The following is a 6,494-nucleotide window of genomic DNA, read 5'->3' on the forward strand; positions in this document are numbered from 1 at the left end:
GGTTATACCAATTACAAGGATCGGTCACACAACCCTTATGATTGGTCACACAAATTACTAGGATCGGTCACACCAATTACAAGGATCGATCATACCATCACATGATGATTACTTAGGATCAGTTACACCAATTATCAAGACCGGTCATACCAAATCATAAGTCTAGGAATTGTGATTAGTTATACCAAGATATATAACCTGAGTTAAGATCGGTTCTACCAACTCACATATATTGGTCATCCAAATATATGCAATGAATAGCCGGACCAATAAGCCTATTGATTTTCCTTTCGATTCACGAAACAAGTTCACGAATGTACTTCCTTTAGACAAATGTAAAACATTGTTTCCTAGGATGAAATCTTCACCATAACCATTCACATAATCATAACAATGTATTCAAGATTACGTCGACGTCATATCTACGAAGTTCAAAAGATAAGCGTTATACTTCGTAGTCTAATTCCTTAATACTATGATCATGTCACATCACTAGAGTATAATATACAATATATATACAGCTTCACAGTTTTGTTTTCAATATGCACGACTTGAAAGATTCGTTAGGAATGAAACAAGTTCAAGTCAGCATTACTAACCTCAAGTGGAAGGATGATGTCGTCATTGTAGTTCGTTACTTCTTCACATTCTTCAGGTCTTCAGAGTAATACTTGTATATCTCAACATTCCTAGAATTTCTAGTCTAACCTAAATGAAATTGACTCTAGTATTTAATCAAACGACTCTAGATGATTTTTGATACTAAAATATGACAGACAAACTTGACATACCAACGCTTGGTGAGTTCAACCGAGCTATGCTCTAACAGCTTCCACCATAATGTAAACAGATTGAGTCATGCAGTGTTGAATCACTCTATTTAACCCTTCAATAAATCTAGCCACGAGTTGTTCCTCGGATTCATGAAGTTGATTGCTTGCAACTAAATTATAAAATTCTGATACATAATCTTATACTAGTCTTTCACCTTGTAGACAATCTTGTGACTTTACAAACAGCTGTTGTTTGTAGTCTCTTGGCAGAAACTTATTTGATCTTAGGAGTTTTCTCACTATTTTCCATGTACGTAAGGTAGTTTATCATACTTAAAACGATCTTCACATAGCCTTTCCCACCAAGCATCATCACCTCCCTTGAGTTTGTAAGCTACAAGTTTCACCTTAGGATGGTAAGGTACCTCCATAAATTCAAAGAAAGCTTCAGCTTCATAGAACCAATCTAACATGTCTTCAATTTTAAAACTTCCATTGAAGTTTGGAATATCAACCTTTACTTTATACTCCAGAAGGGTTCCATAAGGGTTTTGTCCAGATTTGAGACGTCTATCCTCTGTCCATTTCTTCTCTAAATCATCTTCAAGAGTATCACCATCGTCGCTATCAAACTTAAGATTTGAAAATTTCTTATTAGGATGAGAAAATTTTCATATTGTTTCTTCTTTCTCATATGTTGCAGTATCTCATCAGGAATTTGAGTATCATGAAAGATAGAATGTTTATTCTTTCCTTTAGAAATTTTGGACAAAGATGATATACCTTTATTATCAAAGTTTTCTTTATCTTCAAGCTTTAGATGTTTCTTTATGAGTAGGGTAAGTTCATCAAATTTTTTATCAAGCTGATCGATACTCTTAGTTACATCTCATGTCTCTTATCAAATAGATTTGTCGACTTTGTAAATTCTTCCCTAGTAGCATAATCCCCATTGAAACGAAGAAAAAAAACTACTATAACCTTTTGCAGAAGAAAAAAAAAAGTATTGCGGAAGCGAATAACCAAGGAACTATCCTAGAGGAGAATCTAGAATTGTGGCTATAATGCCAACTAATGTAGAACTTGTAATAGAAGAATGCAATATGGAGATTACAGGGGATACGAAGAGAAAAAAGAAATACGAATATGAAAAACAAAAGTAGAACAAGAAGAGAAATTTTCAGAGAAATTCAGATGTTTAATAACTCTCGATTGATAGTAGTAATCTGTCTTCAACCGAACAACAAATTAAAATATAAATAGGTAAAACGAATACTAGAAATAAAATTAATATTCCTAAACTAAAAATACTTTGAAAAGAGAAATACTAGGAAAGGGAAATAACTAGACTTGTTACACAAGTCATAAACAGTCGGAAATAAAGAAAGAAGGAGAATATGAAAGACTAACAGAGATGTTCTACATCATGTTCACACATATTTTAGGGCGCAACTTAGAACAGGCAGTGAAAAAAGTGTTTTTGGGTCTAGAGGGAGCTGCCTAGCTGGAACCAGGATAATTGGTCTGGTTTCGCCTCATCCGCATCCGATACAGTGTATGGTGGATTTCAATTTGAACCCGTATTTGATCCAACATCCGACGGATTGGATGCAGATGATCCAATAGATATCTTATATACTTGATAATTAAAATATGAGTCAGGATCGCGGGACGTCTCTGTCTGATAAAAGATTTTGATAATGAGAAGAATCCTAGATTAATTTCATCCAACAGTTATAAAGGTTACCGCTCTGTCATATTTATATCATCCAGACTGATGAGTCACAACTCTAGTTCCTCCGAGTGAGTACATTAAATCGCTTGGATCTGCAACAAATGTGATATTTCTTTTCCATAATAAAGCTTCAATCTATTAATGGACTTCTTTAAATTTGTATCGCAATAATTACTTTAAACTTATACAGGAAGAATATGATTTAAAATCTATCAACTTATTCCAAAAATTCTTATTAAATCATCAAACTTGACACCTTATCAGATTTCTAAAAACTGTATATTTAACTGATGAAAAAGTGGAATCATCATTTATCTTTTAGAAGGAGAACTTCAATTTTTTCCTAACCTTTGTCATTCATCTGGTTTCAATTATTTATTTCACATAGAGGATCAACCTTTCGATAAATTGGGGGAAAGATTGGGTTTTCAAAAAACCCATCTGAAGACTTAAATTTGTACTGTAGAAAATCACTGTTGTTCGAAACATATACTATTAAAGTATTTAAAGAAAATTTTTGACAGGGAATTGAGAAAATCTTTCACACAAATGAACCGACAGAAAAGGAAGAAAAAACCCATGGTTTTGAGAATCGGTTGTTTAGACTTGCCTATACTCGTACACTTCTTAGCACAATAATAAACTTTGGATGATCGTAATCTAGGGCCCTTCTCATGTGTCTAAATATTTTGTCAAACAGAGACGTCCGATGATCCGAACCCTTAAAATATATAAGACAAAATCAATAAAAAATGACTTAGGATCTTATGACCATTACCACAAAATTTAATATTAACTCAAAAACACACAATTTTTACTAACATTTCACCAGTCAAATACTAGTAAAGAAACTCATCCTTTCAAATACCAGTAGGTTACGAAACTCATTCTAATTTTTGGAATAAATTGATAGATAAGTATCGAAAAATAATAACTATTAACTTAGCGTGGATGTCTAAGGAATTTTTATCTCCACAACCGCAGTCCATTAATGTACAAACTGGACATCCACCCGTGGAAAAACCGATATGGGTTGGTTCGAATCCGCTGATCCCAAATGTTAATCCTTGAGCCTAGAAAAAAAGGAAAGACAACGATTCGTATTATAATTAGAGCGCCGATCTTTCCATCACTTGGAACATCATTTAAACCAACTCTACTTGTATTTTTTGCACCTCATTATGATACTCCCTCTGTATCACATATGTAGGCGGAAAATGCAAAATCTCTTAGTTTAAGAATTTTTTTTGGTTTCATAAATATCCAAACTCTTTCCTGTTTTTCCCTTATCTTATTTCCAATGCTAATCAAGAATACATAACCTAGTTTGGCTAACTTAGCCCATGTAAGTGGTGGTTGAGATTTACTCTCCCAATACATAAATGTATGGCTGTAAGTTCTCCCATAAATCTAATATATTAAATGATTAATATAATAAATGTCTAACTAATTAGTGTTTCACACTAATTGCTAATAATAAATGATTTATTAATTCCTCATAATAATGTTTTTCACTAATTGCTCATAATAAATGATCTATTAATTTTTTTCGTTAAAATTTTTCCTTAATTAAATTAATAAATTTGTATCTCCATTGATAAAAAAATTTAGATTAAGGATCTAGAATTTAAGATTCAAGATTTTGAGTAAGAAAATGTTAAGTATCTGTGGTTGAGAATGGCGTAAGTAGTGTTGCGAATTTTCGTGCATGGTTTTAATTATCGTATCTATTGCATTTGTTTGTTTTTCGATGCATTATATTATTTTTGGAAACTTCCTACTGGGCTATGGTTGCTCACCCCTTTTCCTCCCTTTCCAAAGATAACGAAGAAAGACTACATGACAAGAAATTAATATATATCACGGAGATTTGGGCATCACGTTTTAAATTTAATCGAAGCTTTATTTTGATTTAATTTGATACTTTTGATTTGTAATTATTATTTGAATGTTTTGTAATCTTTAACGTAAGATTACATTTCATTTAGTAAATTTAGTTAAGCTTGAATTATTGATTTTATTTATTGAAATCTTTTAAAACGAAAAATCTGGTCTTACACGAGCGGCCGTCTGGAAATTTGGACTTGCTAGCTGGATGGAACCCGACCAAAAAGGTCGAATCTGTGTCCGTTAGAGGTCCGAAAATCCGGGCTTTCACATGGCACCACAACAAAATCACATGATACTACTGTTGCCACCCCCCGAAGCTAGGCGTGCTGTTAATTTTTAATCACAAATGTCATATATATAAAGCTTAGGTTGAACAAACTAAGTCTTCAATTAATGTTTTTTATTTTTTGTTGTTGTTATATTATCTTTTATATTGAAATCTAATATATTTTATTTTAATACTAGGTCTCAACCCGTGCCGTAACGGCGAGGGCAAGGATATGTGTTTCAAATGTATCTATCGATTCATAACTGTCATAATTGTCTGAGAAGAATCGAACCGATCAATCCAGGTCTAAATGTTTTGAGGAGTTGGTTAATGAACATGTCCTTATCCTCGAATCTTTTAATATTGTGTATGTAAGTCATACAACCCTTTGGGACAAACATAGTTAATCGTTAGAGCAAATCCTATGGGTAGTAGAACATTAATTCGTTCACTACTTTAAAAAATATCATCAAAGGTTATTCACCAAACTTGTAACAAAACTAAAAACACCTAAAATTACTTTAATCTTGCAAAATCTGTTAGCATTAGAATTTAATTTTCTCTTTGATATAAATTGTTGGGTTCCCAATTTACATAGATTTGTGTTTATTCATTTTCCTAAAATTTATAATAATATTTAATTCTTGATCCATTATCCCCACCTCCGATCCACCACCACCACCCACCATCAAAACCACTATTAGTGCTTAATTTACCTATCTTAGGACCCCTTGTCTCACTCTACTACCACTAATTCTTCCACCACCACATTATCGTCACCACTCCACCAGTCTCACCAATAGCCACCACCATTATCCCCACACCTTCCCACCATCACAACCACCATTAATGCTTACTGATATGGTCAATATCAAATAAATTTATTATGTGTCAACAAAAATATATTCATTTGATTAATTAAAGAAATTATAAATATTTATTATGAAATATCAATTGAACATTTGTTATTAAATATTAATTAAACGTGATCATTTATAACGGTAGATTTATGTTCAACAAGTATAAATTGATCGTTCTTTATTTAGCCTAACTTGTCCAAATTTTGTTTTGTATTCTTGAAATGTAATCAATTTTATTTTAATACTAAAAATCATAGTTTATTCGATCGGGTACTATAAATAGCTGGGATCTATTTTGGATGATCCAGCGGTCATGATTATATTGTCTTATATGATTTAGTATCCTCCTCAAAATATTTGTGTTTCGTCCTTACCAGTTGTGATAAAAACAGCCAACTACATCTATCACAATAAAATGTTTCCCATTTTGTAAAGACACAAAACTATTATTGTCCACTATTATTCACTAACATCCACCACCTTACGTAAAAACCAATCACGCCTACTATTTTTTCCACCACCAGTAATGTTACCACCTCCACCACTCACAAATACCCGCCACTGTTTCCACCACCCACTGCTTCTTTTACTACCACCATTAAAAATTATTAATATAATATTTAGCCGGGGCCACTGTAGTACAATAATAAAGTCATTGGGTGATGATACCAGTTACCTGAGTTCGAAAGTCGCCAGCATCAAATTCTTTACCGATATATATATATAAAATGTATTTATTAGATTCATTAAATGAACATTTAATGTTACCACCTCCACTACTCACAAATACCCGCCACTGTTTCCACCACCCACTGCTTCTTTCACTACCACCATTAAAAATTATAACCAGGGTCACTGTAGTACAGTGGTAAAGTCATTGGGTGTACCTGAGTTCGAAACTCGCCAGCACCAAATTCTTTACCGATTAATATATATATATATAGTTTTTAATAAACTTATTTATTATT

The sequence above is a fragment of the Papaver somniferum genome, chromosome 5 (assembly GCF_003573695.1).
Source record: "Papaver somniferum cultivar HN1 chromosome 5, ASM357369v1, whole genome shotgun sequence".
Taxonomy (NCBI): Eukaryota; Viridiplantae; Streptophyta; class Magnoliopsida; order Ranunculales; family Papaveraceae; genus Papaver; species Papaver somniferum.